Below are 19,975 nucleotides of genomic sequence, written 5' to 3'. Positions count from 1 at the left end.
TGGTACTGTCCCACGAACTCTCTTGCAATTGGTGTTAGTCGGCGGCATAAAATTTGAAAGAGTACCTTGTAGGCATAATAAATAAATAAATAAATAAATTTTGTAGATGGGACACACGACACCTTCCATCCACTCCTGCGGCAGAACCTCATCTTCCCAAGCCTTGGTAATCACCCAGTTCAGCGCTCTAGCCAGTGCCTCACCACCATGTTTAAACAGCTCTCCTGGTAGTTGGTCAACTCCAGGGGCTTTGTTGTTTTTCAGCCGGCCGATCTCTGAAGGAATATCCATACGAATTCCTAGGAGAATATCAGGAAAAACTCCTGGAGGAATATTCATTGTACTTCCTAAAGCATTATCGGGAGAAATTCCTGGAGGAATATTTCTAGAAGGAGTTCCTAGAAGAATATCCGAATGAATATCTAAAAGAATATTCGAAGAAAGTCCTGGAGGAGTATCTGGAAGAATGCCTGGAGGTATATCCGAAAGATTCCTTGAGGAATATCAGGAGGAATAAACAGAACAATTCCTGTACGAATATCCGGAAGTATTCCTGGTGTAGATGGGCGCTTCGCTGAGGAGCTTATTTGTCTTATTTGTTTTATTTGTTTTATTTGTCTTATTTGTCTTATTTGTCTTGTTTGTCCTATTTGTCTTATTTGTCTTATTTGTCTCATTTGTCTTAGTTGTCTAATTTGTCTTATTTGTCTTATTTGTCTCATTTGTTTATTTGTCTTATTTGTCTTATTTGTCTTATTTGTCTTATTTGTCTAATTTGTCTTTTGTATTTCACATCCTTTCGTCATCAGCACCACGATCATCAATCCTGCTTTTATCTGATATTTTCCAATGTTGTTCCAAAAAACGCACATGTTTTCATATTTCTGCATCAGCTGGTGTTTGTTTATTTTTATCTCCCCATTCCGTGATTGGTCGACGCTGCTGTTTTCTCTCGCCGATCCGCTGCTCGCTCGAGTGATCAGTTTCTTTCTCATTGTTGCCAGTCCATTTGTTAATCCGTTTACTGCAAATTCTCAAAAAAATGTTAACTGAACAATGATAAAATAATGTTGGCGACACTGATTGTATTTGCTAGATTTCCTACTCATATGGGACAAATCAAGCTCTATCTGGAATAAGGGCGAATGTCGCAAGAGAGGATTCACCAGGATCACCTCAGCACGATAGAAAACAATGCGAACTTACATTCCGAGGTGACAAACTGCAAAGAAATCCTTTGCTTATCACATTTACTTAAAATAGGGGAAGCCAAAGAAGAGAATTCTCTCTTGCGACATTCGACATACCATATGGAGTTTGAAATACGCGGTTGTGGGCAGTATACTAAGCATATGTAAAGGCTATAGGATCACTCCACTCCGAATTGAGGTGATGTATGTATGCGTGTGTGTGTACACAAATTTAGAAAGGTTATGTAGAAGACACGACCGCACAACGTAAACTACGTGAAAATTGGTGCATTTCAATTTAAAGTGCCATCAGCCTATTATAGGGCAAGCACGGTCAGACTTTCAAATGTTGATATCAACGAGTAATGTCGTGTATTTGAATGTTTTGGGTATGTTACAAGCAGAAGAGATGCAGAACTTGTTATTAAATACTATGCGAATTCAACATGTTAAAAATTTTCTCGTAGCATGGCAGCTAGTTTGAAATTCCGCTACTAAGTGGTTCACTATTGAAAATTTTACCCTATGTCGTGTCAAATCAAATTTTCGTGTTTCTACTTTTTTTTAATTTTTTTTTGGGCGGCACTAATGCTAATGCCAATGCTAAAATTTTTTGGGGTGGCACTAATGTAGTACCACTTTTATTCATTGACTAGCATTAGCATTAGATTGAGAGTAGCATCACTTTCATCCGTTACCACAGATATTGATTTGGGTCTAATCACTATCTCTTAGATGGAAGCAATGCAATCTCCAATAGTCGAGGTCTGTCCTGGCCACGTCCTTGCAAAAGCTGAGGAAGGGGAAGGATTGTTATTTGGACACCTACTTAAGAAAGATGCACTCTACGACCTCTTATAGTGTGGAAGGTTATAGCAGTAGGAATCATTTTTTGGTAGAACGTGAAACACAGAAAGAACTAAGATCGAAATACAAAGTAGGGAAGCGACGGACCTGAAATTGAACCCATGAACTCCTGCTTGTAAGGCAGAAGCGGTAGCCACTGGACCACTGAGCTCGTCAACCACTTTTAATCATTCACTATGTATAATTCAATAATAGAAAATACCCCAAAAGTAGGCAAATACTGCGCTATGTAGTGGATACATGAACGGGATTGATTGGTTCTGAAATTTTGACTGGATATGGAAGAATTAAATTTTCCAATAGTTCATCGTTGATAATTAATAGTTTTAATTTGACGAATTGTTGGAGAGTTTTTGAACAGATTGACCAGGAAAACTTGAAAATCCATCGAAAGATAAATACGCTATTAGCGTTTGAAGTCTCTCCTAATTTCGTGACGGTCTCAAGTTTGGACATTTTCGTTTTATACCCTGAATCTGTGCCTTCCCCTTAGACGTAGTTTACGTCAAAATGTGAGACACACTTTTCTGAACTTTTCCTTATCCAATTGCTACAAGTTGCATTCAATGCGGAATCCTGCCAAATTCTTCGCTATTGAAAATTTGCTCAATCGTCCATTGTGTTCCGGAGTTATTAAAAAATACAGTTTTTTCTTCATTTCTCCTAATTTTTTTTATAAATCGATTTTACTTTCAAAAACTACTATAATGCATTCAAATGAATGCAAATAAATGTGAATTGATGGAAATAACTTAATCTATCTCCCCAAAGTGCAATTTTGGGACAAGAGAGGTTCTTATGTGCTTTTAACCTCACGTTACATTTTATAATGCACGAGAAAGTCACCATCGTCGCTAGGTGGTTTATTCTAGGTTTATTAATTTAAAACGAAGTGCACCAATTACTTTTATCGATTGCTTCCAACGAGTATTGAACATTCATGCAGATTCGTGGTAGTGGAACGACCCTAGGAGAAACCGTGTTGAGTAGATGTGATTCTGTTTTTAAACGCCTGAACACTGATATAACGCCGTCTCTTTTGCTAAATATAGTTGTAGGCTTTACGAGTCTATCTTAGTGACTACGTCCAAGCTGAGTGGCATCTGGTGCAACTCCATCTGCAGTTCCTCTTGAGTTTTTGATCTTTCATATATTCTTTGTATTGTCTAATTTAAGTCACAAGAAGACACCATAGCCAGAAAAATTAAGCTTATTTTTATTTTTCAATGCATACAATGTTCTAATTGTTCTTGTTATAAAATATATGCGAGATTAACTCAAAATTACAAAGTTCTGAATAAAACTAATTGTTCTTTATCTACTTGCAGATTGTTTTTCCTCTTGCTCATCCTGGCAGCCAGCAATTCCGGTACGGCATCACAATAGGAAAATTTTGTAAGGGGCAGCAAATTATTATAATGACAACAATTGTAGCCTTTCTTAACGGAGTTTATGTAACTGATTTGTCGACAGAAATCTATTTTCAATCCAGCTACTACACTCGCTACTAACTTCCTACTTCACCAACTCTGTGCTGAAGGGAAGATTTCCGAAAAGGATATTCGAAACATTCCTCCACTGTTCAGACGTTGTATCTTGTCCGATTGCAGCATATTAAAACAACTAAGCCGCTACATCGTTTGAACGGGCGAGCTCCATGGTGTGGCTGAACATGTTCTGCAAAATATGCTTTCTGAACTAAATAATTTCCCCCAAGTATTCCAGTGGTGCAAAAGCAATTCAAGCTTACTGGATCTGGAGTGGAAACAATATATCAAACATTGAAGAAAAGGCATTTTATAATTTGGGGACAGCTAACAACACTGTTACTTTAATGGAAACAAACTAAAATCGTTTGCAGACTCTGTTTTTCTCACTTACCAGCACTGATGAAGTTATATGTGGCAAAAGGAATGAATTAGGAAAAACCTGCAAAGTGGACTGTCTCCAGTTTAATCCGTCGTTGATTGTTTTATTTCTGCAGAGTAAATAATTTGGTATCCTTAGATAAAAAACTTGTTCAACGGAATCAGTAATATGGAGTATTTATGGCTGGAAGAAGCATTAGTCTAACATGTTTCGAGTTTGATGACCTGAAAGTGAAAAGAATTTATACAGCAAATAACTCAATTGAAGAAATTGAAGTTGAACTCGGCAACAGAATATTTAATTGCATATAACAACTCTAGTTTCTCGAAGTCACGGCAGATAACTTTTCGCAACCAACCTGAATAGTCTGGATCTGTCTTGGAACAATCTTACCACGGTGAATGGAATAGACCAAACTAGCAGCTTGACAATTTTTGACGATCGTACAACAAAAATCGGTGCACTGAATCTTTACAAGCTTTCGCCGATCTGAAAAATCTCGCTGATCTGGAATCTGAGGACATTGCAATCACTTTAATCCACAACATGGCACATTTTCAACTCATAGTTCGGTAAAGCGCTGGATATTTCCTACAACAAGCTGAGCCCCATTGATTTCGACATTTTCACATCATCAAGAGAAATGGAGGACATATCTAATCGATGGGAATAGACTTAAAGACGCAATGTTCTAGAAATCAACACAATATTTCCTAATCTGAAAAACAATCATATCCCAGACAATGTCAATTGAATCCTGAATTTTCCTGACGCGAATGATACGAGGTTTAAACACTCTTAACATCACGGCTTGGTGGATCTTAAAGTGCGAAATCAGCTTCTGGACAAAACTAACGTGAAGGGAATCTACTGCAGTGATAGCACGAACTCCACTCGCAGAATGGGAACGTGATCGTCAAACATTTGACAAATATCTCAACGAATCTGTTCCGATTCCAGGATTCCTCGGAGATTAGGCAAATCATGCGCAAAATGCAATTGATGACATCAGTAAGTCTAGTGACCAGCATCGGTATTACTTCGTTCAGTTACACGTATTGCTGAAATAATGTGTATTTGGACTGTTTGTACACCTAAACATAGTACGAAAACACAATTTCATTTAAATGATAATATCATTTAATCAAAAGGAACATCCATAAATTACGCAACGCTTAGCTGGGAGGGGTTGCAGATGTATGACATACAAATAATTCTTAGGGATTCATACAAAGTGTAAGATAGGAGGGGTGATTAAATGGCAAATTTAACGTTACGTGATTGGTGAACTTTCTTTGAGGAAAATTCCTTTGTTAACCACGCGAGACCTGATAAATTTACCTCTGTGGTTTTGTACAGAAAAACAATGGTTTTCGTATGAAGTGCACATTTCTAGGACCCTCCCCTTTAAGAGTTACGTAATCTTCAAACAATCTCTAATATATGTTCATTAAACATCAATTAAATGTTACTAACTTTCATTTGTGTTAATATATTCTTAAAGCCCATGATTGGATAAATGTGTACTCTTACCCCACCCAATGCGCACTCTTACCCGGTGGGTAAGAGTGCGTTTTTCCTGTCTTGCAATAAGGCTTCCACTAAAACGAATTACAATAATTTCAACATTTTTACACTGGGAAACACATACGAAGAGTATATGAATCATCGACATTGATTTGATATGCAGAAGCTTGCTTCATAAGGGCCACATGATCGATTGAAAACTAAGTGCGCACTCTTACCCCACTCTAATCTAATATTCAGATTGGTTTCTTTTGGAATATTTGGAAGAATTCCTGGATGAATATTCGCGCGAATTCCTGGAGGAATATTCGCTCGAACTCGAGGAGGAATATCCGAAGGAATTCCTGAAAGAATATCTGGACGAATTCCCGGAGGAATATTCGGAAGAATACCCGGAGGAATATACGGAGGATAATCCGGAGGAATATACAGGGGAATTCCTGGACAAATATCTGGATGAATTCCTGGAGGAATATCTGGATGAATTACTGGAGGAATATGAGAGCAGCTCCTGGAATTACTCCTGGAGAATTTCTAGAGAAGTATCAGGAGAAATTCCTGGGTAATATCTGGACAAATTCCTGGAGAAATATCGGATTTATTTCTGGTAGAATATTCGTTCGAATTCCTGGAGGAATATTTGAAGCAACTCCCGAAGGAATAGCTAAAGAAATTCCTGGAGAAATATCCGGAGAAACTCCTGGAGTAATATCTGGACAATTTCCTTAAGGAATGTCCAGAGGATTCCTGGTATTACAGGATGAATTCCTGAAGAAATTCCTGGAGGAATATCCGGAGGAATTTCTGAGAAAATATCCTGAAGAATTCCTGGATGAATATCCGCTCGAATTCCTGGGAGAATATCTGAACGTTTGGAAGCATCCCAGCAAACACAAGATCGTATATCATAGCGAATAATGTACAAAGTGGAGGCCATATACGTGCATTTTGCACAGTCAAATGGAGGAATGCGCCTATATCGCCTCCACCTTGTACACTTATACCTTTTGTTGGCTGGGATATCCGAAAAATTCTTGGTATATTTTATTTGTCGTGCGGTTGACTCTCACATCTCGATTTCTATATCTCGATATATCTCCTAACTGCCGTTATCTGAAAAAGTGACGTATACGCCATTTTCCAAAAATGGTGTTAACGATACTACTCATCGAGCTCTTTAACAGAAAAATGGAAAACATGCATGTTTTATAAATGGCTGTTACGTCACTTTTCCAGATTACGGCAGCTAATCGATGTTTTCTCGGTCCCTTCAATGTACATACATTTGGGCATTCTACATCTCGATAATAGACTGGAACCCAGCGGACTCGCAGCGAAGGCAGACCCAGAGGCTCAGGCGAAGCCTCAATAAAGAAATAAAGAAGTCGACCGAAATCTAACCTGGCAACAGGTTAAAGCGATAACCGGGCAACGCTCAGGATGGAGTTCTTTCAAGTCGGCCCTTTGCACCACCAGGTGTACAGGATCCGTAAAAAAACATCTCGATAACCTTTCTATCTCGATGTGTTCTGGTCTTATTTTGTTCAGGATTCTCTCTTCCTATGTCGATATATTCATATTTCTACTAAACCATTTTGGACAAAAACAGACACATGAACTACAAGTGATGACATTTGTTTTGATGTCTTTTTTTCGTAGCAACGATCTTTTTCAATCTAGTACCCATTGAAATTTTCGTTCCATTCCTCGATCTCTCCTATCTCGATGGTCCCTTCATATCGATATGTGGACAGACGACTGTATTTGTTTGTATTTGAGTTATTTGTCTCGTCCCTTTCCTATATTTGATTTTAATATACATATTTGATGAATTTTTGTTTGCAAATGTGAATGCACTATTTTCTAGTGTCACGCTAGATATAAAATTGATCGCTGTCATAGCTCCGAGATCGCGTCACGAGAGAGTATGCTGTTTGTTGTTATAACAAAACATGTTTTTAACATTTAACATGTATTGAATTTGGAAAAATTGGTTGAAGTAAAAAGACTTTCCTTCAAAATTTTATGCGGTTACATTTTTTTTCTTACACCACAATGATCGTTCGAAAATTTCAAAACTTTTGTCAGGTGAGTTTTGCAAAATTCGATTCCATTACTCCGAATCATTGGAGAGTTACTGATAAAAAAATTGGTTCTACAACAGTTCAGTATTTAGAGCTTAATTCAAATTTGAAAATAAGGTCCACGAAATTTTCTAGAAAAATTTCATGAATTCCAAAAAGATTGTCAGTGGGAATGGAAAATCCTTCAAAATTCCGCGTTATAAACATTTTAGTTCGAAAACAACGCTCTACCGTGAGAGAGCCTCCTCAGACCTTAAAAAGGAAATAAATTTTGATTATTAAATAGCAAAAGGCTCAAAAACTTGTTCAGCAGTTCGAAAATGCCCAATTTTTGATCTGGGTCTCACTAGTCCTATTGAGGTTCAGGTTACGCGTGGGTTGCAAAAATATGATTAAATAGCTTCCTGAATGCTCTTTATGGTTAATCTTTTGGACACTTCTACCACTTCTTAAAAATGAAAAATTTACCGAATGCTCCCATAACTCCTTATAGTTTTCCCACATAATCCGAAAGCCGCCCTATTTGAAACCATCTGGTAGACATATCGTCACTATGAATAGGGTTCCATAATCAATGAAGTCAAGTTGAATAATTTGTCTATAATAGAACTGAATCCTATTATGTCTGGATAATGTAACTGCGTTTAAACATAATTTGGGTAAAGTGATGTTGATTTCAGAAAACTGTATCCCCTGAACGTTCAGAGTATTCTGCTGATATTTAAGGCAGCCCTTACTTTGCACCGTTAAATGTGGAAAAATGGTCCATACAAAATTGAAAAGGATCCGTAAATGACTTCTGAATGTTCCATAAAACGCTACCATAAATCCATAAAATATTAGGTATCCATTGAGAATAATTCAGAATCCATAACTACGCCCAAATTTAGCAATTAATAGGAAAATATGTTCCTCCAAACATGTTCCATGAAAACCTATATTTTGATCCATAAAACTTGAAATTTGCACATTTTTTATCGTGATGATCAGATGTGATTGATGCATAATGTTGGTCTGATCCATCATTTTGTTTATATGATCCATACATTTGATTACACGATAACGTAACATGGCCAATGAAACTATATTAACTGATCCACAAATGTTGAAAATCTATGGATCATATAACCAAAATTATGGATCATATTACTGAAATCATGGATCATAATCACGTTTATGATAATTGCACATATTTCAAGTTTTATGGATCATTTTCCAAAGATTTATGACCCTTTGTCATACGTTCATGGAAAAACAGCAAGATATTTATTATTTTTCTTGACCATGTTTAAAAGAACAAAGTTTCCAAATCATTGCTAAATTTGGACGTAGTTATGGATCTTAAAATTATTCTTTATGAAGGTTCCTGAACTATTGTTTAGATTTATGATAGCGTTTACAGACAATCAGGTATTTTACGGATCGTTTAATTTTATGGATCATTCTTTATACTAAAAACTATGTTTTGCCGATATTTAATTTCTTCATTTTCCAAAACATTTTTGATCCTTTCTCCCACATTTCAAATTGATGGTAGTGTGGTTCCTCGGTTGATGTTCTGATACTTCTTGTAGCCTCTTTGAAGTTAATCTACTGTTCATGACTTTAACGACCAATTGCGGAAGTGGCTAATGTACGCTTTCAACACTAAAAATGAACCTTATCCTCCTACTAGCGATGTAGGTAATGCATTGAAAAGTACAACACAAAGAACATCTGAAAGAATTGATTTTCCGAGAGTTATAAAGTTATAAATAATGTTCAAAAATATATCGGTTCCATCGGCCAATTATCGTTAATCAAATGTCTTCTAAACGTTGATTCAACACACACGCGTTCGATCGTTTATAATTTAAGTGTGTATTTAAACTACGTGAATTTCACTTACCTCACGTTTTCATTTCCATTTCAAACCTTAGAAAAGTCCACAATGCGTATTATTACCAGAACGTGTTTCTTTAGGGCTATCTAGAGCGGAGGCTCCAGTTCCTTGTGATTTCCGCTTGGACTCCTTCCGTTTTCACAAAGTCGATTCAAAATAGTTTGGTTTGATTTATCGACTGAAATAGAACACATCGGCGATGAAACTGAGTGCTTCCAGCCAGTGGACACAACGCTTCGGCGATATCGTTTAGGGTGCTTCCAAAACATGTGGTGTTCACGAAATTATTGTTATTTGTTGTGACTGTTAGTATCAAGTCAATGGACTTCTGTGCCAGTAAACATGAATACGGAATATTGTAATAAATTGTCTTGGTTACGTTTTTGCCCAAACTCAGCTTTTTCGCTCAAAAAATAAATTAAAGTTAGTTGCAGTGCCTCGTACCAGATTGGGACTAAGTGATGTGATCGAACATCAACACAACGGAGATGAAATTAATGATAAAAAGACTCCAGAGACGATATTCGTATACGCACCATGACACTTACTTTGAATTCCACAAAACCATTAGAATCGGTCCTCAAGATTAATTTCGATTGAACTCGTTTCCCTGTTTCACACAGTCTTCCATATGCAGAAGACTCATTCGATCGTGTCCTATTCGCACAAGACCTGGACAAGACTCTTGGAGCATCCACATTCTAGTATGAAAACAAGTGCCTAATTGGATACATATGGAATACGGTACTTGAGGAGGCGATTGAATCGGATTCCATTAAGCATTTAGTAAAAATCGAATGACATCAGTGGGCTGGGCACGTTATTAGATTGTCGGACAACCCAGTGAAGATATCATAGTGATCCAACGTGTACAAAAAGGCAGGGTGCGCTGCGATCAAGATTAGCCGATCAATTGGATGACGAATTGTTTAAACTCTGTAGCTGCTATGACGACGTGCAATTAGGGACCAGGTAGAATGGAGAAAAATTCAAATTCATTTATCTAGAAGTGTTTTTTTCTTACTGAACAATGAAGTCCTTTTTGCCCAATCAAATATATTGGGAATTGTTTTGTTTGAAAACCAGACGTTATTATTCACTTCAATGTCAGGTGGAAAATTTAATTCCAATTTTTCAAAAGCCATCACTATCTGGGGTCGTGGATTCTATTCATACACGGGTGTGGCTTCGTGCAACACTTTTCGATTAATCTTCCACACACTGTGTATGTGAACTTTGGCGGAGTTTATCCATATGGTAATCTAGTGAAAATAGTATTTTTGGGGGTCTCCAGTCAGCCTTACATGCAAAGATGTAGGATTGCTAATCCAGAGAATCGGTTTGTTCGATTCTCAGTCCCGCACGAGGAAGTTTTCAAGTAAGAAACATCATTGACAGCCTGGACGTAGTGTATCCATTGTACTTGCCACACAAGTTACATACAATGGCAGGCATAAAAAAGCTTTCAACTAATAACTAAAGAAATACTAATACAATCCAAACTTGATAAGCAGGCCAAGTTTCAGTTGGGATTGCGCCAATAAAAGGAGAATGTATTTCCTAAAATGAATCAGTCTACTACATAAATAGCCTTCTGGTGAACCTCGAAGTATAAGAAAGATCTTCCTCTTCTATGCACAGAAAAAAATGAAAAATAAACAGCGCGTAAAACTTGACATGCGGAAATTTACGCTATTCTTCTGAAATGGTCCTCTTCCTATCAAGATTGCTTACAACTTGTGTGCAATATTGACGATTCACGTTAAAACTGTATACATTTAGGCTGTATCAGTGTGGAATTACGCCAATAATGGTGTTCCATTTATGCATGATTTTTGGCGTAAGTTTCAGTGGATTTTTTATCTGTGTGGTTATACATTCCAACTGGAACTTGGCCTGCTTTTCAACTTAGTAGGGTAAAATGCCCAATAGTGAAGCAACTTAGTAGGTCCACCTACTTTTTTACTCACCAAGTCGGTACTGTATTTCGCTTACCTTAAATATACATCCGAAGGATCATCAGACATTTCTCAAAATAAAAGTGATACGATCGTTGCAGAATATATCATTGTTACCTAAAATGATATCCCACAGTTCAGTGTTTCAATAGTTGCGTTATTTTTTCAATTCGTATTCCTATAGTTGCAAATCCCATTGTTTTCATATGGGGTTCAAACTAAGTAACATACGTGCAAAGCAAATAAAATGATAAGGTTTTAATTGGTACTTTACCAACTTTGATGCAATTCATAACTTGTTTTCACTAATTCCGTGTTATGATAGGTTGACAGTTTGATATACCATATGGGTTGCTGCGTTAAATATGATTGTGTAAAAACAGCACTACCTCAATTATAGGAACATCCTCGACTATTGGAACTTTTACCGAAATCGAACTCGCCATATCCGGATTGGCAATCACGGAAAAAAATGAAAGGCAAACAGCGCGTAAAACTTGAGATGCGGATTTTTACGCTATTCTACGCTGAAACTGATCTCTTCTTAACAAGTTTGCTTTCAACTTGCATGCACTATTTACGATCTATTCTATGCATTTAGGCACTATCTCGTGTGAAATTACGATTGTAATGGTGTTCCATTTATTGCATAATTTTGCGTAATTTTCAGTGGATTTTTCTATCTGTGATCCTACGCTTTTGCTCGAAAGTCTTCTGGGACCCAATAGAAAGATACAATAACAAATACTTAATGATCGATTTATTTTCGGATACCCTAATGTTGATTCTGTGAGCTGCGCTGTGGTTCGTTGAAAAAAAAGCAAATATAAGAATAACTTCCTTATCATGCTTCTCAAGTTTGCTTCTCGATAGTTTGCTAAACGGCAGCTGCTTCTACCTCTCGTATATTTATAATTAATGCTGACTGCTGAAATTACATATCCGGACCAAGCTGGAATCACAAATCTGTAGTTTTGTAAAGATACTTTTGAAATCAAATGCAGCGAGGCTCAGTAAGACAAAACAAGGGTTTATCAAAGCAGTCATGTTATCATATATGCCGCGTACTCAGAAGTCACCCAACCAGCGGATGGCAGATTTTAATATTCTGCATAAGAACCTTAGAAACTGTTAATAATTGCCATATACAAAATCTGTATTATTTCAATACAATTATTGTAACAGCACTCAGATTTGTTTTTGGGTGTATGAATCGATGATTGATACAAGCATCATATTTTGAAATACTGATCGCTACCGCAAAACCGTCTTATGCTCGCTCGACCTTCAAATGTGACATATTTGTACAGCGATAATAAACCGAACGGTTTGGAAAAGTTTACAAAATGCCTCATCTGGCTACAGGGCCAATTTAAGAAATGTTGATATAATACTTATGATGTCTATACAAGACGATGTATGGAAAATAAAAAAGCACTAGCAGAGAAACGGAACGTAAAATATTATTTGTTAAATCGAAACGAATGCTTGTACCTCACGAGGCGAACAGAAATTTGACTTTTCATTCCACTGTTTATTAATTTCTTTTAATTTTTGAAACTTAGGTATTTAAAGTTTGTCGGCTTATATGTATTGCTGTTGAAATCCTCTTCAAATGCCAAAATATGAAAATACATATGTTGCTGCATTAGTATGGCGCCAGATACGATGCCGATCATTTATCAAGGGTATGAATCCTTTCCAGAAAAATATTCAAGCTCTTTTAGTGGAATGTCTTCAACTGTCTAAGACAGTTTAGTACTTTCCATTGAATTCCACCACGTTTTGATATCTTTACAGATACGGACTTCGATCTCAACTGGGCCGCTTTCAGTGTCTCATACGTAGCGGAGTCAAGTACGGGCGGAGCAATTTGCATAAATTGTGTTGAAAAATAAAATTATCATGGGTGTTGCCTTAGAGGGGCGTATATACCGTCTAACCCTACAGAAATTTTAACTGGCTGGTGAAATTGCATGGAATAGTACTAAATCTCGTCTTATGAAGGTGAAGACTAAAGAGTAACAATTTTCTCTCATTCATTAGACGCCCCGTTAATGCGACTCACATCAGCATCTACTACCAAAACGTCGGAGGAATGAACTCTTGCATCGATGATTATCGCTTGACGCTTCTTGGGCCTGTCTAGAACAAATCTGGATATCCTTGGGCGACCGTAAATTGTTTTTGTGCGCACTGTACATCGCCTCGGTCTAGTTGGAGATAATCACCTTATTGACGCTCACGGTCAGTCCGTCTTCACTATATTAGAAACTGCATCTCCGATTGGAGATTTGCATCTTGGGCGACTTCAACATGCTTGGCATTCGGTGGATACCTCCGCATAGTGCTTTCATATCCAGACCCTGAACGCTCGCAATATCATACTGGTGTCGCTGGACTCCTTGATAGCTACAGCAGCAAGGCTAACCAGATTAATAACGTAGCGAACGAGAACCTTCGCACGTTGGTTCTGTGTTTTGTTTCCATCAAGATAAAGCACTCTTGATTTCGAGTGGCACCTTGTCCTCTTGTAAACATGTTCCTCATCACCCCTCGCTGATAGCCACTTTCGAAAACCTTCAAATACCTGTTAGATATCATCCTCTTTTGTTTCCTATAATTGTTTGAAAGCCGACCACTGCAGTATCGCGAACGTGCTCACCAGCATTGACTGGTTAACCGTTCTAGGCAACAACGTTGAAAGCTACGCTCTAACTTTCTCGCACATCTTGGCGTATGTAATTGACCGACACGTGCCAAAGAGATCACAGAAAGGATCGCACCTCCGTGGTTCTCGATTGAACTACGAAAATGAAGTCCACTAAGAGAGCAGCTTTAGAATTTTCTCAAACATCGAACTACCTCTAAGAAATCATTATGTGAGGCTTAATCATGAATACCAACGAGCATGTCGCAAAGCTTTGCACGGTACCATCGAGATCTTAGCTCAAATTCAAATCTGAACCAAAATCATTCTGGAACACATCAACGAACAGCGACAATGAATTTGAATGGTGAAATCCCTTAACTACTCAGGAAGTTTGCCGCCTATTTGCCGAAAAATTCGCGAGCGTTTTCAGTGACGAAAGGATGAGTGACGACAAGATCTCTATCGCAGCAGAGACGTTCCCTAAAAACCAGTCTTTGGGTGCCTTCACATCGATTATGACATGATCCTGAGCCGCAAATCAGTTAAAATCGTCAAATAATCCTGGATTCGACGCATACCGGCCGTCTTCATCAAAAGGCATATCGAGAGTTTGCTTTCCACTTCTCTTCTTGTTCAGATCTTCGATCATCAATGGTATTTTCCCTCCTGCTGGAAGTTTGCACTAATGTTCACAGTCCACAAAGGGAGACAAACGCGATGTGAACAACTATCGATGGATTACGTAATTGTGTGCCGTCTCGAAGCTGTTCAGACTCGTCATTATGGAACCACTGCTTTCACACTGTAAGCCTACGTCCTACGTCACAAACAGTCTAACAGAACTGGCTCAAACGGATGTTATTTATACTGACCTCTCTGCAGCTTTCGATGAATTAATCACTCATTAGCCATTGCAAAACTGGACCGATTCAGGTCAGCGGCAGTCTGCTGAACTGGTTTCATTCATATCGTCTGACCACTATCTGACCGTAGCTATTGGGGAATGCACCTCTAAAAGTTTTCATGCACCATACGGTATACCTCAAGGAGTCATCTAGGCTCACTGATTTTCCTGATCTTTTTCAACGATGTACACCTTGTTATCAAATGTCCTCGGTTTGTCTTACGCAGATGACCTTAAAATCTTCACCTGTCATAAGACGAGTTTTACAATCCATTGAATTCACCCTTAATTGTATCTTGACAGATACGTATTTCGACCTCAAAAGTAAGGCCGTCTTCAGTGTCTCATTGCACTGACGGTCGAAATACGTATCTGTCAAGATACAAAAAAAATCAAGGGATTATAAGCTATATTCAAATAACTAAAAAGCTCAAAAATTTTCTTAAAATCTTTTGGAAATACATAGTATCGCCAATTGTCAGCTCTTACAATGTCAACTAGATCGCTTCGTGGATTGGTGTTCTCTAAACAGATGGTGGTAAACCGGTCAAGTGTTCTGTCATAACGTTTTCACGAAAAACGAGCCATCGTTTGAAACTACAGCTTTTTGGTACAGAAATAGGCAGGAGGAGCCATGTGAAGGACCTCGGCGTGATCCTAGACTCGCAACTAGTATTCAAGCAACACATCTCATTCATCGTCGAGAAAGCATCCAGAACTGTGAGTTCATCTTCAGAGTTGCGAAGAATTTCACCGACATATACTGTTTAAAAGCTCTCTATTGCTCCCTGGTGCGCTCGACTCTAGAGTACTGTTCTGTTGTCTGGAGTCTCTTAACAACGGTGCGGAAGAATCGAATCTGTTCAACGTCGTTTCCTTCAATTCGCGCTTCGTAGCCTACCTTGGCTGAATCCGTTTCGCCTACCGAGTTACGAAAGCCGATGTCAGTTGATCAACTTGGAGCTGCTAAGCAGAAGATGTCGACAAAGCCATTATGATCGCCGATACCCTGCAGGTACGAATCGACGTGGAGCTATGTTGGAACAAATAGACCTGATCGTCCAGCCACGCATGCTCCGTAACAGCCGTATGTTGAGGCTGCCGTTTCGTCGTACAAATTATGGCATGCAGGCCTATGTGGCCTAGCGTGTCTTCAACAGAGTCGAATCACTCTTCGATTTCCACGCCACGAGACAGGCTGACCAGATCATTTCGGTGAAAAAACGGGACAAACGCACTTGCCAAACGGGACATGTCAAAAACCATGTGACAAAATTCAAGAGTTGTGGAAATTTAAAAATGTATGGGCTTAATTTTCATTTTCCGTGTAAAAATTAGAGATTTTTTTAGAGAGAATCATTTATCAATATAACAATCTATTGTATTAGGTTAGTTGTAGAAAAATACTATACAAATATTCACTCTTCAAGGGGTTCGGACAAATACCCGAAGGAGCATTTTTCGCATTTCCTCAATATTTAAAGAAAATTGTGGAATTTTAAATTTTATTTTAACCCACTCTTGAGCATGCATTAAGGATTTTATTACTGACCAGTATCAAAACTTTTACATTTCTGAACAATTGAAAATAACAAAAAATAGTCAAAGTACCCTGCCTAAAGCCGGTCTGGGCATTAGAGATAATAAAAAATATTTTAAAAAATGTCAAAAGACAAATGTGAAAACAGCAATAGGTATTATTGACTTCCCGTGCCAAAACCCTAAAACCCTTTTCCATGAATATGAGTGAGGTTCAATCTGCAGATAAGAATAACAAGAATCTCAACAAGGAAAGAACATTATAGTTTTGATTCTTTCCATGAATATAGTTGGCGCATGTGAAAAAATGTCAAATCTAATCAATTCGCAGTCTTTTTTGATCGAAATTGATGTAAAGGTCGCTAAAAGCCTCACACCTCAGGATTTTTTTTTAACTTTATTGATGTGATACCTCAGGAATCTTGTCCATTGATTTTGATCCCATGTGCTTCCAAAAAGGCAGGACTCATGCAATTACGTCGCGAAAAGTTAAACAAATCCTGGCTATTTTATAGCCCGGTTTACAGCTCGGGCTCTCAGGGATTTCCGCCGTATTGTATTTTAAATCAGGCTAAAATCCTAGTTTTCTACGGGGTCCCGCCCACACATATAAAAGCGAAATTTGTAGACAAGCTCCTGATCTGAAAACAGCCTTAAAGTACTGAGGACAAATCCTCCGATAAATCGGTATCACTGCCTTACACTTGATTTTGTTAGCTTTTTATAAATTATTTTTGATGTTGTCGTTTTTAACAGTGCATGATTTAGAGATATTCATAATTATCCAGAAAGACTTTGAAAGATTCTTAATGTTTCGAAAAGAATCAAACAATTTAAAAATGTGTGTAAAGCAACCTACTTCGCAAGATAAAAAAATCGAAAATGAACCTAATATTGGAAATCAGAATGCTTGTTTCTGATTTTCAGGATATACTGCCTACCAAGTTACCGTTCCGTTCAATCCACTGATGAAATTTTAATGCCTAGTTAATGAATAAGTATAACAAAGTAATTAAAATAAAACTGTATGAAAAAATCTGCAGGAGAAATGCTTGTTGTCATCGATAAAACCTAAAATACTGAATTTGTTTGAATAATATTCTAGAGCTATTTGGAAGAATCAATGAAAAACAGGACAAATTGAGGATTTTTAATACGACAGGACAGCACAATAAGGTCTAAAATACGGACCGTCCGTTAAATACGGTACATATGTGTCAGCCTAAGCATGTTACGCCTCATCTTTTAATGTTCATTTTTTTTCAAATACTCTACATCATTGGGTCCAAATGTAGTCTGTTGATGCAACAACAATAAAGACAAAAGTGGTGAAAAGTCAAATGGAACTGTTATGCGAGTGGGGATAGTACACAACAATTCTGCTCTTCGATTTTTCACCTTCTAACTTTTATATAATATTAATTTAGTACAGGTATGTTCCGATTTTATCACGTTCTAATTTTGTCACGCTCTGATTTCGTCAGCAAAATGATTCCGTTTTATCAACAAGAAAATTCAATTATTTTTTTAAGAAATTGGCTTTTAAAATTAAATTACTTGGGTTAGTTTTTGGGTAAATGTTGAATTTCTAATATTCCAAGCACTGGCGTAATAAGGCCGTAACTAACAAGAGAAGATTATCTTCATCGACTTCCCTCATCGAAATAAAAGTGACAATATGCGGGTTTGTTCTCACTTTATTACTTTAGGACAAAAGATTACATTGTTCTGGCATTCGTTGAAATACTTTTCGGATGAGCCGTCCAAACTGTTCTGGAGTACATAACCTCGAATGTACCGGAAATATGTCTACGAAGAAAATGTTCTTAGCTGAAATATTTTCCAGAAATATCTATGTAATTGTAACACATAAATTTATCGTGTTTTGAATTAACGTAAACTATTTCAAGGTTTCCAAAACGCTCTGGAGTTCGGAACATGTAATATACCCGATCATCCAAGCACTGAACGACGTATTCGTGCATCGTTGAATATCTTAGCAGGTACATTGAGCCGATAGGATTCCACTCATTACTTTTACACGCAACTATGGGCTTTTTAGTTTCTCCAAAACGTCTTTAAGTTCAAAACAGTTCAGAACATGTGATCTACCGGATTAACCAATTCCTGAAAGATGTATCCTGCATCGTTGAACCTCCCTGTCTATTGAGCCGATAGTATTTTACTAATTATTTTTACAAGCTACTTCAGGCCTTTTCGTTCTTTAAAACGTCCAGAACATGTGCCTTTCTGCCTTTTACCTAAGGTTTTACTGTTTGGGACGATAAAGGATAGTTCAGATTGCACAGAATCAACATTCAACAACTTTGAAATAAGTTGAGTTAATAACGAAAGCAAAAAACAATTAAGGAAAACCGATCGATACAGTTACACCCCTATGATCCTAAGCGCGATAATTCTTCTATAACCTTCAGTGGATTTCCCCTTGAGTTGATATTCTAAGACTCGACATCAAATCGTTGAAACAAATGATGTCATACTAAAATATTGTCAGGGTACTATGACAGTCCTTTCGAACAATTTTCCAAGAACTTCTGTTCCACATCTCGATTCCGACTGTATTACATCTCTTCAAAACGTCATTGATCTCAGATCATTTCAATACCAAATTTTCAAAACGACTTTGATCTATCCAATGAATTAACTTATGAATGATGTTAAATATGATATCCCAGTGAGTTGACTTATTTGACTGCAATCATCACTTGTCTAGCCATTGCAGGCCTTTACGGTCGTATTTTTTAAATGTAATCATCCATGTTCGTTATACGCCTTAACAAAATTGCTCGACACAAACACCTCTTTAGTAACTGTCCATCTAGTAGATATCTGGAGGACCTTGGACATTTCTATGGCTCTACATTTCAACTGGAACTTGTCCGACTTTTCAACTTAGTATGCCCGCCATTACATGAGTATGTATCTTGTGAGGCAAGTACAAAGGAAATACTATCAAGGAATCTAGAATGTTTCCCACACGGAAACATCCTGACCGAACCGATCGAACTCGCCATGTTCGGACTGACAATCCTACGCTTATGCTCGCGAGGCTAACTGGCGACCCTTTGTTGTCCTAGATACTTTGGTTGAACTTGGAAACGTTTTGGAGTACCTTGAATATCACGTATTTTAGAAAATTGAATTTACATGATGTGTGTGCCTATTGGACTGAATTGGGTGTATGCCGATGATGGAAACATTGCATAAACCTTGGTTGATCTGGTAATACCGTGGGCTAAAATCGAGAACGTTTTGGGACTTGAACATCTCGTATTCCAGAAAACTGGCCACAGTCTCAACGATCAAGATGATTAAACTTGATTGAATTTTAGATTTGTTAAACAACGTGGTATAGAATTCAAATATTTCAGATTCATCTGCATGCTGTCAGAACAAAACCTTCCCAAGGTTTTGGATATCTAGTCTTCAGCGTATAGTCAAACTTGACCTCCATATTTTTCCTGGATAGCTGACATCTGAT

The 19,975-nt window shown here is 37.6% G+C and overlaps 1 protein-coding gene and 1 pseudogene across 2 annotated transcripts in view; both read left to right on the top strand.

The window, feature by feature from the left end:
• The window catches only part of LOC134220218 (cardioacceleratory peptide receptor-like), a 365,520-nt gene that overhangs the window by 316,091 nt on the left and 29,454 nt on the right, over positions 1 to 19,975 (top strand). The window lies entirely within an intron of this gene.
• The window catches only part of LOC134219159 (uncharacterized), a 17,057-nt pseudogene continuing 796 nt past the window's right edge, over positions 3,715 to 19,975 (top strand).

This window comes from Armigeres subalbatus, chromosome 3 (assembly GCF_024139115.2).
Source record: "Armigeres subalbatus isolate Guangzhou_Male chromosome 3, GZ_Asu_2, whole genome shotgun sequence".
Classification (NCBI taxonomy): domain Eukaryota; kingdom Metazoa; phylum Arthropoda; class Insecta; order Diptera; family Culicidae; genus Armigeres; species Armigeres subalbatus.
The sequence above is the reverse complement of the archived record's forward strand: the minus strand, read 5'-3'. Positions and strand labels throughout refer to the sequence as shown.